Source organism: Pleurodeles waltl, chromosome 1_1 (genome assembly GCF_031143425.1).
Source record: "Pleurodeles waltl isolate 20211129_DDA chromosome 1_1, aPleWal1.hap1.20221129, whole genome shotgun sequence".
Taxonomy (NCBI): Eukaryota; Metazoa; Chordata; class Amphibia; order Caudata; family Salamandridae; genus Pleurodeles; species Pleurodeles waltl.
The window spans coordinates 488,047,538-488,066,219 of NC_090436.1; the positions used below are offsets into that span (position 1 = coordinate 488,047,538).

Here is an 18,682-nt window from a genome sequence, read left to right on the forward strand (position 1 = left end):
TAGATTATAAAGAAAACTCCATCCAGAGTAAAAGTCTTGAAAGATAAACCCAATGCCATCACATCAGATATCTGTTTGCAAGCTATCAGACATAGCAGCATGGCCAACATTGCTGATGTTTCATTTTACAAAAGGTGTGGATTAGCCTTTCAAGACTCCAAAAGATTGAACAATAACTTCCCATAAATAAGAGTATGTAGGTACAAGGGGACTAGACAGTCGTTGACCCTGGAGTGGCTTTTAAACTAGTAGCTGTTCCCCTGCCAGTACCCCATCGAGAGAGACATGTCCAACTAAATTCACAAACCTGTAAACATTATTGATTCGGTAGGCTAAACCCTTGTTAGCCAGCTCCAATAAGAATTCAGGATGTAGCCAAAATCTGCCACCACGGGATGCAAACTGCATCCCAAACAACAACTTGACCATTGTATTCAAGCTGAGCTGTACTGTTTGGTCATAGACTCTGACTAGGCTTTTCAGATTAGGTTTGAAGCTTGCTGTGAGAGTCCTGGGATTTCCCAACATGTTTAGGAATACTCCATGACATGAGACAGGGTGAACTTTGATTTTTCCATAAGGATCCTTCGGAATGTTCAAATGGAGGGGTAAAAAGGTCAGAGAATCCCACAAACATATTACCACAAACCATTCTTGAGACATCCAGAAGTATATTGTCAGGCTCACATCCGACTTTTGCCTTCTTACCTCAACTGACAGTTTTGTGATCATCCAAAATGATAAGAAGGCACAGTTCTAAGTTAGTGAGCATTCTTCTGTGGAAGTATTTTTGTCTTCTGGTAGAACTTCCTTTTGCCAGCTGTAAAATCTCAGGGGTTGATGAGCCAGATGCAAGGTGAACAGATCCATTTTGCAAGGGCCCCACTTTGCCATTATATTCTGAAAATAGCAGGTCATGTTTCTGAGTGCTGAAGTCCCTAAGGAACCTGGAATTCTAGTCCGCCACTAGGTTCTGTTTGCCACTGAGACTCTCTTGTCCTTGGCAAATTCTACAAGAACTTTGGATGGCGTAATCGCATAATGCACACCTATTGATATTTCAGACTGATGACATATTGTCCATTTTGACTTGCATGAGAACGCAAAGGGCAGTGCCAGGAGTTCTAAGCCTCCTGCCTTTGGATGGGAAACAACAGGTACCTCTTACTTGTGACTGCTACAGTAGCTTTGGCCCCAATGAAGGCACCCCTGCTTGCACAGCTGTGTCTGTTAGCCCAGTGAAGAACCCCGCAAGTCCTCTCTGGTCCTGCCACTGGAGATGTTTTCTGGTAGACTGGCCTCACTGGAAGGGTAAAATAAGCGCAAATGATAAAGAGATCCTTACCTCTACCAATAAATGTGCCCAAAGTCCTGCTTCATAGATAGCTGGCCTTTATTGGGAGACAAAAAGGTAGTAAAGAATTTGCTGGACTCCTTAATAAAATTATCTCCAAAGAGACCCCATCCACAGTAGGACTGGCCTCTGAAGTAGCTAATTCCCCAGACCTGGGGTCGGTCGTTATTAAGACTAATCAGTGTCTTTTAATAGACAAAGCACAGTAGACATTTCATAGGAAACTGACTGCCCTCTTTACCCATCACGGTAGGACATCCTGTCACCAGCTGTAAAATCTCAGGAATTGGTTAGCCAGATGCAAGGTAAACAGATCCATCTCACAAGGGCCACACCTTGCCATCAGCTACTGAAGCAGAAGCAGGTCCAGTTTCTGAGTGATGAAGTCCCGAAGGAAACTAGAATTGTAGCCCACCACTAGATTCTGATTGCTTGACAGGTATTCTGTTGCAACTTAGAGTCTATACTCCTTCCCCAGTTTTGAAGCATTTTGCATTCTGTGCTTCTAAGCACGCTGTTGTATCAGACTGTTGACAAATTGTCCATTTTCAGAAGTATCAAACAGGACATCTTGTCCTTTGCCAGGCATGGAATCACATAGGACCCTTCCAGGAGTTCCAAGCCTCCCACCTTTGGTTGGAAAAACATGTAACTCTACTTGTGACTCCCCCAGGAGGGTTGGTGGCTTCTGTAAAGGCTCCCCTGCCACCATGGCTGTGTGAATTACCCCTTTTAGAGAAGAACCCTCTAAATCTTCCCAGGTTCAGCTACTTTGAATTTATTCTGGAGGATGGCCCCCACTGGGATGCTGGAAAGTAAGCACAGATGTTAGAGAGTGCCCCAACCCACCAAATGTTTTTGCCCAAATATCTTCTTCATAGACTGCTGGGCTTCATTGAGAGAGGAAGAGTCAGTAAAGAATTTCCAGGGCTCTTTAATAAAAGGACCTTGAAAGAGCCACATCCTTGAAGTAGCCAATTCCCTGAGCTTGGGGTCAATCTTTATTAAGAGGGATCAGTGTCTCTCCATTGGTAGGGCAGAGTGAGAAATAGATTGCTCTCTCCACCCACCCTGAAAGGATCTCCGGGGAGACAAAATGTTAGTTTTTTTGGCCTCCTTGACCATATACGAAACCTTTCAGGGAGGGTCTGTTATGTCCAATAATTTGTCTTGTCATGACCTCCAAAGCTATCAATTCATTTTTTGGAATTCTTCAGCAGTTGATTAAAGAATGTTGCCAACTACCCATCAGTCTCCACTTAACCTTCCAGGAAAAGTTTGGGACACTCTGCTTTGAGGCAACCCCTCATTTCCTTGTCTAGAGGCTTTCAAACTCTATAACCCATAATTTGGGATACTTTGTCAGCTGTAGTCCAGTCTGCAGACCGAGGATGGTATATATCCTTCAGATCCAGTAAGTCAGAAGGAGTTTTGTCCCTCATAAATGTCTTATTATCTAGCCTGGGTCATTTAGTCCCTGCCTCTAGACTCAATGGTCTACAAGGACCTGGGTCACATCCTGAACCATTATCCAGGTCCTGACCATTTACATCTTCCCTGTCTTCAAGGTCTCCCGAACAGGAAAAAGGGTCCGCCTCTTTGGGGGTATACCCAGACTAGTCCTCCTCGAAGCATGGACCCTGAGCCACAATGCTGCACCTTAAAAGTGCCTGCCTAAGATGTTTGAATGTGTACACAAGGTGCTGAACAGGAGTCTTCTAGAAGACCTTGTGTGGAAGCTTGTTAGCACATTAGGGATCAAGGGATCTACTAGGCCCTGAACCTTTCCCTGCTGGGGGTATAATGCTCTGCACTGAAGCAAGCAACTGTATTTGTCTTCCCAGGGTTTCTAGCAATGAATAAGCATCTTTCTGCAAAGAGGACTCAGTTCTCTATACAAAACTACTATAAATGGGTAGAAAGTACTTCTTTGCAGAGACCTCATCCAGGAAGTTAGAATGCTACATCCTCTACATACTGATCGGGTCAGATTTAACTGGCAATGGGCTCCAAGAGATGGCACAAAGGGAAAAAAAACACTGTAGCAAATAATAAACCCAACTACATACCTACGTGCAGCACAAAAAGAAGGAACTGCCAGAAGGAATCGATTAATCTTTTCTAAAAATAAAGAGTGCAGTAGGAATACTGAAAGAAACTACTTAAAAAAGAAAAACATTTGAAATAACCCACCTGACCCTTACTCTGTCTCTGTGCAGGTTGTCAGACCATAGGGAGGAGCAGTGTAAAAGTCTGCTCTAGGTTGCCACGTCCTCTGGGGCCAACGAGATGCATCAGGCTAAACGGAGACTTCAACTGTGCTATTCTGCTCAAGGGTGTGGGTTGCAGTGAAGTTTAAGGAAGGGCCAGTCCACCCTACAACAACCAGTGGAGTTCCAGGGAGCCTGTCCCAGTCAGGTAGACAGAGCAGAATGATGGCATACCATGCCAGATGCCTTAAGAAAGCTTGTCCGAGTCTGCTCATGGCAGCGAAGAGGCACACTTAGGCAGTAATGTTTTATAAATCCACAATGTCAGAAAGCCACTATCTGATAAAAGCATCCAGAAAATATAATTTATGTGGCTACTCTGAAGAAAGTGATATTTTTATGATGTCTTGTAAACCAGGATTGATAGACTGTTACTGATGGTCATTTTCTTGGTGGTAATAATAGATAAAGTTAATCATAATCCAAAGCTTCCCATCCTTACATGAAATTAATTAGTACCCAATCACTGGAGACATATTTGCTATACTTTAGAATAGGGTACTTAGTCATATAATATGTAAAAAAAATTGGGTCACTGGCGGAGGGAGCTGAAACTCTATTCAAGCAGCAACCACAGTTCTTGCCATTTTGTTTTTCACCCTGTTTATAGTGCTAGGCCTGTTTTTTCATACCTAAATCACTGTTTCAATCCTTCACCACCCTAATTAATTTACCCCTCTTGTTTTATATATTGTATTCCTGTTTCTTTTCATGTCTGTGTATTTTTACTTTTTTTTCATTTTGTTTGTGCTTTTTGTGACTTTTTGTATTTTTGTTTATTTTTCCCCTCACTTACATAGTTATTTCTTCCTTCTCCTCCTGTTTCTTTTCTCTTCACCCCAACAACTAGCATCATGGCACAGCAGTGTGACGCTAGCGAACAGGGGAGTGGCAGGCTCCCCCGGACAGACGGCAGCAGCCACCTACCTTGTGGGCAGCCGTGCTGCCAAGGAGTGCAGCCCATGTTTTGTGAGGAGAAGGTGGCAGCACTGGTTTTCTATGTGCAGCGCTACCTCAGCTCCATGCTTGCAGCAGGTGACAGGCCTAGGAGCGGTTACCCCTGTGGGAGCGTCGGCCTCATTGGGCTAGGTTGTGCAGGTGTGTTCGAGGCACCACCCAGGTCCAGCTGATGCACTGCTGGGCAGATATCATTGACCGCAAGCAGGACCTGCTTGACATGCTAGGTGTGGAGATTCTAGGGCTTGGTGAGTATTAACTATATTATTGTGTTTTGTGTTCTACAATGCTAACTTTTTATTCCGAATAGCATGCTGCTTACACTGAGAGGTACGTTACATTTAGTTTACGTTAAGAATATTATTTATTATGTGATCCAGTTAGAGCTAGGCAGGTGCGCGGCGCTACATCATCATACTCGTAGGCACTCTTGACTGATTATTTAGGAAACCATTGCAATGTAGGCTCCTCTGTCCTCCTGTCACGATAGTGAATTATTAGTGATATCAGTGAGTTAGCATTTTCTGTGACTTTCTTTATGTAGCCTGTACAGTCCCAAGCAATTTCACAGTAATGTGTAGTACTAGTATGCATCTATGCATTGCAAAAAGAGGAGACTGATTTGGTCCATCAACAGGTTTGAGAAATGAGAATATAATCAAAGATCATTCATTGCAATGCATTAGTTCAAAATGTAGTTTTTGTTAAGGAAATTTGGAATAAGGATTTTAGAAGTATAGCAAACTCAACAATAGTCAATCATACTAGTACTAAAGGCAATCTGATTTAAATATAATCTTACTGCATTTGCCTGTTGTATAATAATATTGTGGAGATTAACTGTACCACTAATATATTTTTTAATCTTCTTTATTTCTTACATCAGCACCCAAGGGCAAGAAGAGGGGCACAACAGAGGCAGGTCTGGCAGGAGCTAGGGAGGTTCCGACCACCAGCGCCAATTCGGAGGGCTCTGCTCATCCCAGTAAGTACTATTATTTAATATTATTTTTCCCTAACTTTTACCTCTGCCCACTATTATACTACTTTTAATGTTGCCTTGTTTACTTTTTTATACTGTTTCCTTTTTTTTTCCAACTCTCCTATCCAGTTTTTGTTTAATTCCTGTTATACCTGCATTATCGTTTTTTCTGTCTTTCATTAACCATTTTTATTCTACTCCTTTATTGCACTTCAATGGTTCCGATGATTATCATCATGGGCTATAGCTCTACCCCTCCATTATGCAACATTTTTGGTTGGCCTGACTACCTGGTTTTTCTAACATTGTCAACCAACAAAATGCCCAGAGTAATATCTTTGATAGAAGATATTGCAAAGCGAACTGTCATTTAAAAAATTGAGGGCGATGTACCTGGCATAGAAAAGCGGTATAATGTTTTTTTCTGGCCACAGCTACCACCAATGGAGTTGGCTCAAGTTATGCTGTACGAGTATATGGAGCAGGGGGAGAAGTGGCAGCAGGGATGGGCGGTGGTAAGCCACCTTGCTTGCTTATTGACAATTACAATCACTCACTAGCTATATCATGATTGAACGCCCTGTCTTACAGCTACCACGTTGGTTGGGTAACTTATGACCCTTTCTATCTACAACTCAGCTAAAACAAACATAATGTACGCTAAAAAATAAATGATGGCTTTATGAAAATGTGAAAGAATGGAAGGTTAAAAGAAAGGATGGGTGAAATGAGTGAGAGGAAAGGATGCGTGGGTGGGTGAAAGGAAGCATGAGTGAGTATTGGGTAAATGGATGGATGGGTGAAAGTATGATTGAAAGAAAAGGTGGAGAGTGAATTAGGCCTGGGTGGAGTTCGTGGAGTTCTGCTACGTGGAACTCCACAAAGTGCTGAAAAAACCGATGCCGTACTACGCCAAGCTCCGTGAGCGGCGGAATATGTCATGCTGTCCACGCTGATTTTCAGTGGCAGTAGTTCTCCCGTGCTGTAAAATCAGCACGAACAGCATCACTTGGTGCGCCAGAGGGTGCTAACTTCTTCCTGCCACTCGAGTATATTTTCTACTCTAGCGGCAGCTTCCTCAACACTGCCAGCAGCTTTCACCAGTGGTCGCAGCTTACCGTACTGCTCGTGTTAAAAAATCTCGCTCGCTAATTGAGTGATTTCTTTTCCTTGCCAACTTAACATTGGCGAGCGCAAGCGAGAGAAACTCTGCTCCGCGTCACTTTGCAGAGTTTTTCAGAACGCCAAGCAGAGAACAGAGTGGGGAAAACTCTGCAAACTCCACCGGCAGAGCAGAATTCTTCACCCACCCCTATAGTGGATATTGAATGGATGGATAATGGAGGGTGAATTTTGGTGAAAAAGCTTAAATCATGCTGACTATTGGTGAATAAAGTAGGAAGAATGAAAGGATGATTTGAATAATTGCTTTGATGAATAAACAGGAGAGTTCTTCTGTAGAAGGACATGCTGCTCACCTACTTTGCTTACTTTGTGTTTTAAGGTGTTTTAAAGGTTATGAAACTATGGTTCAGAATGGTGGGTCTTTTAATTTGTGTTCTAGGGCCAGATGTACCAAAGGATTTTACCCATTCTGTGTCTATGGGAAAATGCTTTAGTACATATGTCCCCTAATCCCTTGACTCACTGTATTTGTTAAATAAGGCAGATAGGTATTCCACCCATCATCATCATTCATCAGTCCCCTCCCTGCTCATGGCATTTCACCACTTAAGACCAAAGAAGTGCAGTATTATTCAATTTGAGATTGCAGTGTTGGCTGTGCAATGTGTGTCTGCTTCAGTTAATGCAGCATTTACAAACTTTTCAGTGCATTGCAAACTGAACACGTAAGGTGTGTTTCCCTCCTCCCACTCTGTGCCTCTTAGTACTTCACTCCTTTATTCTTTCCTAAGTTCTTCCGTTCCAGCCTACCAGCCAAATTAAAAATCCATTCTTGGCATGTCACATTTTTATGGCTATGTGAAGTGTTTCCATATATATTTCATGGTTTTCCATAACAGATTTATTTAATGCCTCTTCAGATTTGTACCTCTCATCTACACAGTGACTAAATATGCCAAAGCTTAGGCACACAATGATCAGTGACACCCCTCTATTCTGTAGTAAAAACTCTACCTACTCTTCTAATCAGTCTGCCTTATTCCGAAGTAGAGTAAGTCAAGTTTCCTTTCCTTACTGCAAATTAATTTGTTGGAAAGAATTTGTGGTAGTGAGGGCCAGTAAGTAGAGTGGGACCAATATGTGCCCACTTTGATTTCAAGTTTGGCATAAGGAATACTCTGTGACAAATGTGCCAAATACAATCTGTATAGCGCGTTCCTTTCCCTGTAGTGCAATGCATTGTTTTCCCCACCAACTACTCACAATAGACAGGATTAATATATCTTCATTTTTACATGACGTGTGACATATCTTATTTACTCACCTGCCTCTTTAGAGTCAAGTAGAAACTTAGTGAAAGGCATTTGGGGAAGAGCAGGGCCATTGGAATTAAAGAAATATAATTGTAAACTCTAGCTGCCCAACCTACAGACAGTAGCGAAGTACTCGAAGTGCTGGCTAGCATGCCTCCATTAATTTGGCACAACAACTTGTACTCCATAATGCATAATGCCTTACTCATAAATGAGAGTTAATTCATTTTTTATTTTGTTTCTCAATTTTTTATTAAAGATTATAAACAGGAAATTAACATCATGTATGACTGACATTACGGAGGAGCATAGTAAACTTTCACCTTCGGTACATTACATCTAAACTCGCATCATCAGCTGATACCCCGTTGCTGGGGAATTCCTTCAAGCGGATTTAAGAGTAAGCAATGAGCGTAGAGTGTCTTACGTCCATTCTTCCAGGCCCCAGGTTTTACTGTCTAGGGAAAGAGAGAGTAGAGCTCTATAAGGATGTCTATGCAGGCCAGAGGCAGGGAAAAAGAATTAGTGTTTGACGCAAGGCTTCCTATCCATAGCGGCCTGAGGGGTGTTGGTCTGCCGGTCCAACAGGAGGGAGAGACACTAACAGGCCTGGAACCTCTGGTAGGTGGACGATGTCAATGGAGTACAACAGAATGGGACAAGGGTGGGTGAGGCGAGCGGGCAATAGCTACTAGTGAGACCTCTTATTCTGCGATGGTGGGGGAGGAGAATGCCACACGCCAAGAGTAAAGGGAGTAAAAGGTGAGGATTTTGATCCAGTATATAGAAAAAAAAAACATTTTTATTTTTCTACCGAAAGTGTCTGTATAGTTACTAGAAAATCGTTTTAAACACTGTTAATCTGATGTTATTCTGCCTTAATTCTTTCTACCAGAAAGTCAGTGCTTTTTATGTGAGGCATGTGTGGGTAAGCAAATTAACTTGGCCTGTGTCTCCTAATCACATCAAATGCCAATGTCCCTTGAGGACCAGCAATGTATTGCTACTGTGCCACCCACTACCTACTTTTGAGTAAGTGTTTATTCTGAGCATTTCTCACAATTTGCCCTTTTTATTTTTGTTGTTCTCGATATAGCTACTCCTGTTGGACGGCCACCAACCAGGCAGGAGATAGCAGCTCATCTGAGGTGACAGAGGTTGGAGAACATTCAGGCCGAATACAGGCAAATGATGGACTTGGAGGAGGAAGACCCAGCTCAGCAGCATGCCAGTCCTACCCTCCAGCCTCCTGGCCACTATATCGCCAGCGCTGCTGCCAGCTATCGGGATCCATAACTGCACCTGCTGCTAACCCTTCCTGCTCTGACAGGGCATTGCTCCACTGTATTCTGCAGCAGATGGACTGGGTAAAGAGACGGCTCTCTAGAGTCGAGCAGAGCCTGGACCAACTCTGGACCCAGAGAGACAGTGGCCTCTTCTGAGCCCCTTTTTTCAGTTTTTTGATTTGGTGGGAGGGAATTGCTGTGGGATGAAAGGATGGGGATGGAGTTGGGATAGGGTTTTCAAAAACTTTATATTGAACTTTTCGTTGGACTTTGTGAAGACAGGGCTGTTTGGGGAGAGTGGTAGGCCTATTGTGGGTGGAAATGGTGGGTTTTTGTATTTGTTAAAAATAAAAAGGTGATAATTTACTTTACTTGATTTATGCCTAAAATATTTTGGTGTTTTAGTATGCACTGCTTTTAGTTTCGCCGTTTTTTTTAAATCTGCTAAAAAAATTTTTACTTATACCCTTGCTCTATTGCCCTCTGCAACTATATTGTCCTCCAGGGGATGATTGCCATTGCCTATTTTGCCTACAAAAACCTAGCGACACATAGGCAACATCTTCCTCAGTAGGAGTTAATTAATAACTAAACAAGTTAACTTCAATCCATAGTTCTTCTTTTACCTGAATGGATGAAGTGAGGGAGTCTTCTTCCTGCAGGGTTTTTTCCAAGGTGGCATCTTAACGGGGGGCAGGTAGTAATAGTAGCAGGCAAGTGCGCTAATAGGGAAGGCAGAAGGTGCCACTCCTACCTGTGCAAACTCCCACTGCAGGATTAATCAAAGGGTTATCCATCACTATCAACTAGATTGAAAGAAAACAGAGAATTAGTGGGACATATTGGGGGTCATTTTGACCTCGGCGGTCTTTTTCCAAGACCACCGAGGGACTGCCGTGCGGAAGACCGCCAGTGGTGGCAGTTTGCCGCTCGGCCTATTATGACCGTTGGCAGCTCTCCGTCCTTTTACGGATGGAGAGCCGCCAACAGCCATACTGGCGGGAGGCGGGGAAGGGAGGTTGCTCCACCTCCACCGCCACGCCAACAGAACATCGCCCAGCGAATCACGTCCACTGATAGTGCTTACCGCCATGGATTTCATGGCGGTTCCAACCGCAGGAAATCCACGGCGGTAAGCCGGGTCAAAATACCACGCACACACACCAACATACATGCTAACATCCACACACACAGTCAGACACGCACACCCACATTCAAACATACACGCACACATCCATACAGACATACCTACAGACATACACGCCCGCAAGCATACACGCACTCACACACCCCCTCTACATACACACACGCACACCCGCATGCACGCACACAACACACAGCACCCCCCTGACCCCCCTCCCCTCACAGACGATCGACTTACCTGGTCCGACGTTCCTCCGGGAGGGGACGGGAGCCATGGGGGCAGCTCCACCGACACCACACCGTCAACAGAACACCGACACGGTATGAGGTTTACCTAGTATGAGGCTGTTAGATACTGACAGCTGATACCAGGAGGAGACTGCGGTCGATAGATGGGGAATGACCAGAACCCTTGTGATGGTGAGTACGTGCTGCTGGCTTGTGGTGCTCTAGGAGTGATGTTGTTTGTACCTGCTACTGGCCTGAGGTCTCTCCCTGCCTCTGGTATGCTGTAAGGATTAGGACCGGGCAGCATTCCAAGGCACGTAGAGCTCCATGGAATTTCACAGAATTTTTAGATAACTCTGTAGAATTCTATGGAGTAGAACTCTGCAAGCTTTGCCCACCCTTAGAATATTGCTCAGATAATAGAAGGTCATGCAGTGAGTTGTGTCGCTTTCACCACACCTGCCTCAGCAAGTGTGTGATCCATTTATGGTGTAAAATTAAGTCACACGTCAATAAATCACGCAGCCCGGGAGAAAAGGGTTAGAGGCTCGATGAATGGATGAGAAAGGGGATTTGGGGAAAGGTGTGACAAAGACAAACTCTACACAAAAGAAACAACAACAGTATTCATCGGGGCACTGAGCAGCACACCATCATCAACCTGTTGTGGAAGGAAACAATGAAGGGATAAGTATGACACAGTTTGGTTAAATGCATTGCAAATAGTACTTCTGCCCCAGAGAGCCCCAAGATAGTATATGCCTAAAATGCTTTATCTTCAAGGTTTGAAAAATACAAAATATGGAGGATTGAAGTTAACCCACCCAGTTCTAAAAATTATGATTTTTAAAAGGAAAATGATACTGTATTGCCAAATTGGGCAGTGTATCTCCATTCTTCTTGGAATGTCCATCACTCTTGGGTGCCTGGCTGAACCTGTCTGGTAAGTAAACTGAAGTCTTGAGCTTTAATCAAGTTTTGTTCATGCAGGAGAGGACTAGGAGAAGGCCTGCGTATTAAAAAAAACACCAGTAACTGTGTTATAGAATAAAGGATAAGGACAAATGGAAGCAAGGTAAGCTTCGTGGGGAGTCAGGAGTGTACCAAGAAGACTTAAAGGCAGAGCAAGAACATAAGAGGAGTTTGACGTTTGGGCCAGCAATGCAGTAAACACATACTCAGCAGCATTTCCCAACAACGCACCTCTCTCCAGTCCAAAGAGCTGAGTGAGTACCAGGCTTCATAGTCTTCTCCGTCATCATGGTTTCTCTTTGAAGTTGATACCTTTCTCCTTCTACCTGTTGGGGTAGTCCTGCCCTGAGTCCTTCCATCTTCCTCCTCCTGATTCTGAGGAACTCCATCCCAGTTTCAAACTTAGCGAGGTAGACCTGTGTATTCATTAGTGCACTGCTGCTGTTGAAGACCAAATAGAGAAACAGAACTGGAATATTTTGTGCAGATTTGTGTTTGGTAACTAAAGTGGCTGGTCTGGTCTGAGGAACCAGAAACAAACAGTGGATCCTGTAGGTAAATGTCATTATGTTTGAAAGACTAATTACTTTCAGGAAACAAACGAACACTTTAGGCCCTCAAACATTGCAAATCCTCAGAATTAAGTTTACAAATTTGTTGAATGTCCTCCTTCACTGTCAGCCACCACATACATCATCACTCAAAATCACTTAATATATCACCACTCATTGGTGCAATAGTTAGTAGTTTCCTCTTTCAATTCAAGCATGGTGGTTGAACAAAATATCTCCTCCATTGGTAGCAAGTAGCAACACAATGGAATTTGGCATTGCCACTGGTAGTCTTTTAATCAATGATCTTCTGGGGGCAGCTCAGGTAGGTGATGTAAAAAGAAAACACAGGCAATGGCATGTGAGGGAGGCAGGCATTGTCTCCAATGTTCTGAAGGGAATGTGGGGGCTTCTTCACTGCATATGGGTTGAACTCCAATCCGGCCATAATATGTGACTGAAAAGTAGTGGTGCAGCATAAATCTGACACAAACATAATGTTCCACTAGCAATTTATTTTTTTTGCAAAGAAAGAAAGAAAGAAAGAAAGAAGTTCAGCAAGAAATAATTAAAAAGTTCTATGGTGGCACTGGCATACTCAGTCTTGGAAGTAGACTTCATCCCCAAACGTAGGCGGTTCACCCAGAAGTTGGTCAGCAAACACACTTGATTCTGACCAATTATCGTCTTCCTCCTCCTGTGGTGTTTCGGAACAGTGAAATCAGGTGATGTAAAATGCTGGTTAATTTTGATCATGATTAATCTCTCCAAGTTTTAAGGCGAGAGACTAGTCCTTCTCACTATAACAACTGCACCAGCTGCTCTGAACACACGTTCAGAGGACATGCTGGCTACCGGACAAGCTAGAATACTTGATTGCCAGCCTGCTTAGCTCTGGTCATTGGTGAATCTCTCCATACCAATACACCAATAGGTTTTGATCCACATACACCTCTTTTGGGTCATCCAGATACTCTTGGAACATCCCCTGAAGTATTCTTGGTGCTGCCACTTGCTCAATCGCTTTTGCCTTTGCCTCTGCACTGGACTTAAGACCTGCCACTTGAAACCAAGCCAATGCAGAAGTTTGGTCCAATTCTTCTGACACTGTTGTTGCCGCTGTTTGTGTTGCTAGTATTGGCTGCTGTGAGACCAGACTGCCCTCTTTGGAAGTTGAAGGCAGCACTCCAGAACTGTGGAGTGAGACTCCAAGTTTCAGCTGTTCTTCCAGTTCTCTGACTTCCTTAACAATCCACCTGTTGCATTTTGAAAAATCCCCTATAGAAAAAGGAATGAAATTGGAAATAAATTCTTTGTAGCGTGGATCAAGTAGGGTGGCACAGATCTACTCTTTGGAATTGATATTGTAATTTTGCAGCCTTGCGTTACAATTCAAGAGATAGCTTAGGCTCTCAACCAAGGCATGTGCCTCTGGGTTTTCGTACACACCTCTGAGTCCAAATCTTTCAGAAACCTTTTTAAGCTGGCCCTGTAGCAGATATAACAACGGGATAGCTTGGCTCATCATACTATCCTCCTTGCTAACTTCCCATGTATAAACCTGAAAAGGGAGCAGCATCTGTGGCAGGCATTTGACTTGGCCCTATTTGTCCACATCCATGGCCATAGCTTTCCCAATTGCATCCCCTCGTCTTGTAATGACATAGCCATTGATCTGTCTGTACTACTCAAACAGACTTTGCAACATATAATATGTTGAGTTCCAGCATGTTGGCACCTCCTCTTTCAGGGCTTTAACTGGTACTCTGTTACCAAGCTGAATAATCCGCAACTGTTTCTGAGCTTTAAAAGAATGGCTGAAATGAGTACAGATTAATCTGCAGGTGGTCAATATGTTACTGGCTGTCTTCATTTATGAGAAAGTCCTGCACAACCACGTTGATGCAATGCGCCAAACACAGCACCATGCATTAGCCACCATCTGCATGGCCTTCACCATGTCACTGCCAGTGTCCGTGGCAACAAATCCAATTCGGAGACCTCTGGGTCACAACCATTCAGACACTTTGCTATTAAATTTGTCTAAGATGTTTGCAGCTGTGTGTGATTTCTCCATGGTGAACATGACTACTGTTGCATGCCGCCGAACGCTCTTAAAACTTTATTTTTTCAACCAAGACCTATAGTTAGCTTTTGCTTTACCCCCACAAAAGACATCCAGTGTGCAGTGATATACATGTAATCAGTCACCTGACAACTGGTCCACATGTTTGTCGTCCGGTGGATAGTGGGGACAACCCTTTGTTGCAAAGCTTGTCCAACCAATTGCAGCACACCGTTATGAAGTGCTGGAACAGCAACACTGGCAAAATAGCTCCAACTTGGAACCTTCCATTTGGGGCAGATGGCTGCCACAATCTCTAAGAACCTCACTCTTTCTACAAAAGAAAAAGGGAGGAGGTCCAGCGCTAACATTTTTGTCAGCTTTCCATTGTACGAATGTGCCATTGATGTGGTTGCGGTTGTAGGGCCCCTCCTGCCTAAACATGCCCGTAATTGAAGCCTGGATTTTCTTCTTTTGTGGGGCCACTGACGCAGGCAACATTTGAGATGTAGGTGGTGGTAGACTCAATGTGTGTTGTGGTGCATTCACTGTATGCTGTGGTGTCTCCATCTGCCTTTGCTATTGTGAGGTCCCTAAGGTGCGTGATTCTGGTGTGCTGCTGTGAGCAGGGATGCTTTGCATGAGGATGCCACCCTCTTCCACCTTCATTTGACCAGTTGTAGCTGATGTCTTCTGTCTCTCCTCACCTCCACCACTGCAACCACATTCAGCCATTTTTAAGGTGCTCCTCCTACCGGATTGCATGATGTTTTTTCATATAGGTCGTCTGGTGTCTTGTACCGTAATGTGAACAAGGTTGACCTCGACTAACACTCGCGTGGCAAATTGGACATATTGCAATGTTCTCCTCCTGTTTGCTAATTGTAAAAAAAGTCCCAAACTGGGGAGGAATGCTTTCTTATTGGGTCACTGCCAATGCCTGAAGAAGAACTGGAGGTAGGTGGGTATGTCGGTTGCCTCTCTGCGGTGCATACTTTTACTGAAGTATAGGTTTGGTGCAGGTCTCTGCTGGGGCCTTACAAATATGGGAGCTGGCAGTGCTTCCTGTGCCACATCCCTCAGAACATGTTGGATGTTAGTGTCAGACTCTTCTGTGCCAGCTTCCAGCTTATCGTCATTATCCTCCTCCTCATCATCCCCTTCCATGATTCTAAGGCTTTCTGGAACTTTTATTTTCCCTTGCTTTACCTGGCGTCTCCCAGACTCTGCGGTGGTCCACTCCATGTCCCTATCATCGTCATCAGAACTTGTGCTTGGAGAAGATGGTACCCTTCCTTTTTCTTGCTTGTGATCTGGGAACCATTGATTCTAAAAGAGGAGGTTTTTGCTCAGCAGGCAGCTTGACCTCCTGTTCTGCTCTAACTTTGGGAAGATCTACTATTGCTGGCTGCTGTCCACTTTACTCTGTTTCCTGAAACAATTGTGTACTACTTTGCAAAAGGGACAAACCTGATTCAATGTCACTGCTCGTTGGTGTCGCCATGATTGCAGTGGCTGCTTATCTGACAGATCTGGTCTTGGGTTTAGGTTGGGGCCTTGCTGTTAATGCGGGAGTGATGCTCCCAGGTTCCTCCCCGGAGGCCGGTGTGGCAGGCACACACCTCCTAAAAAGGTTGCGGTTGGCGCTCCACTGGTGGAAAGATCCTTCTTCTCAACACCCACTTTCTTGAGAATAACTTTCTTTGGGTCCATCTTAAGCTCTAAGTTGACAGTGGTACTAAGATGCACAGCCAGAAGAGTTTAGAGGACCGAAGTAACCGTAAGACCTTCTCTTTGGCAGTACTGCAGGTGATGTGAGATCTCTTCTCTTGTGCCTATAAAAGCAACCAAGCAAGAAAACATGTAGTTAGTGAAACATGGCATTGTTGCAAGTTTAAATAGTACAGACAAATGCAATCTTAGTGTGGTTGGTTACTTATGTAATAACTACCAATGTAATCAAATATTGTAAAGTCAAACCACACCACCACACCATAAACTTTATTTCAAATCAAGCAGCACAACATGCAGATATAGATCTTTGCTTTAGCTCCATCTGTTTTAAAGGAGAAACCTGGGATAGTCGGAGATAGGTACATGGGTAAATTAAATAATCCTTTAAAAAACCTCTGGCGGCAAGGTGGTTCAGGGGAAATAGAATAATCATTTAAAAAATGAATTTTGCTGCTGATTTGTCTGCAGTGCACCGCAGGCAGGGTGACCAGGAGGAAACAGAATTATTTGTAGAAACTGAATGCTGCAGTGCACACTTTAATGGATGGATGTATGGCTAGACAAATGAATGTGGATGGATGGATGGATGGATGGATGGATGGATCAAGGCAACATGTAGGATTAAATAAAATGAAATACAAAATTAAAAACATTTTTAAATAATCTAAAACAAGACTAAAACTGAAATTAAAATAATATAAAATAATAAAAAGTTAACTAAAAATTATATAGAATAAATACAATTTTAATTTTTTAAAATTTTATAGAATTAAAATTAAAAAAAAATATTAAAATATAAACTTAAAATAAACAAATGATCAATAACTAATGATGTTTGTATGTAAGTCTAGGGCAAAGACACACAGATTGGATGCATAAAATGGGCATACGGAGGCATGGTGGTAACACTGAAGAAAACACGAACATCAATTCAGCAATGCAAAACACAAAAATTAACTGAGCTATCAAAATTTCACAACAGTACACACATCCTTCTATGCCATCAATTATAAAAAATAGTCAACATTTTTAATGTAATCCAATGCCATCCCTATCCTAAATTAAGGTTTACAAACATATACCACTGAAATATTTGTTTCATAATACTGTTTCAAAGTACTGGGCCGACTGGCTAAATGGCCCTTTGGAAATCTAGGTTGCATAGTAAAATAATAGTAAAATAATTGTGCAAATGTTATAAACATGTAGAAAAGGACAGGTACTGAGCTGTGCAACAATTTTCCTTTACAAAAGATGAAAAATCAGTGAAACACAAAATAAATAATAGGACCCATTTTTAAACTCTAGGCCACTCACCAATATAAATTATTAAAATCATATTAAAGTACAAATACATATTTGTGCGTGTCCAAGCAAACGAACAACACCCTTATTCAATAGTTTTGGAACTTACTTGTGTGATTTCACAAAAACAAAAGGCCAGATATATCATTCTTCACAATAGCGATTACCTAATTGCGATTTTTAGCAAATCACAATTAATTAATTGCTATTGAAATGTATGAAACTCCAGGAATTTCATACTGCGATTCGCAAGGGCTCGCCGATGGACCTACCTCATTATTATTCATGGGGTAGGTCGCAATTTGCGAGTCATTGCGAATAGCTACAATCACAGGGATGGTGGCCTGCTGGGCTCAGCAGACCACCGTGTCTGTGATTGCCTTTCAATAAAGCAATCTTTTTTTTTTTTTTTTCTTTTTTTTTAAAATGCAGCCTGTTTTCCTTAGAGGAAAACAGGAAGCGGTTAAAAAATAAAATATGAAAAGTTTTCTTTTCCTTTTTTAACAGTAGGCAGTGGTCTGTGGGACCACTGCCTGCTATTAAACGTTTTTGCATGCATTCACAAAGGGCAAGGGGTCCAATGGGTTACCACGAATTTGAAATTGGTGGTAACTGCGATTGTTTTGCAAGCACATTAACGGTCACAAAACAATCATACATACCTCTGCGATTCAGTATTAGGAAAGGACACACTTGACTCGCTCCTTCCTAATACCGAATCGGTATGTAGTCGCAAATCCAATTTGCTATTCGGTAACAAGTTGCTGAATCGCAAATTGGACTTGTTACATACCAAAATGCATTTTGGGCCATTTGCGATCGCAAAATTGTTTGATACATCTGGCCCAAAGTTTTTAAATCCAAAGGCATACCTAGAAGACAAAGCAAGTGATCCTTCCTCCTTGAAATTCAAGTGTAAAGTGACTAGGAGATGGACAAAGCAGTGGGAGGAGCTTGCTCGACAGGAACAAGAAGTTGAAGTCTCTGGGGCGCTTCCTTCCTGTTTGGGAAAAAAAAAGACTTCTCAATCTAAAAAACGACTTGAAGGGTCTATTGGAGAAGAAAATCCACTTTATTACTAGATTTCGATGTAACTAGAGTAGAAAATCTACTCCAGGTGCATTTGCCCTCGCGAGCTGGACTGTTTTCGCCGCTGTCATGGTCAGAATCAGTGCAGGTAAATGAAAAGTCTTGCACGTGGCAGGAAACAGTGCAATTGAATGCAAAGTCTTGCATGCGCTCGTTAGCGGACCAGTAATATTGTGGCGCTTGCGAGAAAGCACCACAACCCAACCTCGCGTGTGCAAATGAAACTCCACATCAGATTGCAGAATTCGGGAACTCCACACCACTATCCATATTGCAAAGTGCCTGAGTTCCGAATATGCCGCCAGCAG

The 18,682-nt window shown here is 43.0% G+C and overlaps 1 long non-coding RNA gene across 2 annotated transcripts in view; it reads left to right on the forward strand.

Moving 5' to 3' along the window:
• Nucleotides 1–9,663, forward strand: part of LOC138282439 (uncharacterized) — a 53,431-nt gene extending 43,768 nt beyond the window's left edge. Inside the window, exons 2-4 of one of the 2 annotated variants that reach the window (XR_011200953.1) lie at nucleotides 4,475–4,829; nucleotides 5,468–5,566; nucleotides 9,098–9,663. This is a non-coding gene — a long non-coding RNA (uncharacterized lncRNA). The remainder of the gene's footprint in view (nucleotides 1–4,474; nucleotides 4,830–5,467; nucleotides 5,567–9,097) is intronic. The other variant, XR_011200960.1, reaches the window with a different exon arrangement.
• Nucleotides 9,664–18,682: the final 9,019 nt, after the last annotated feature.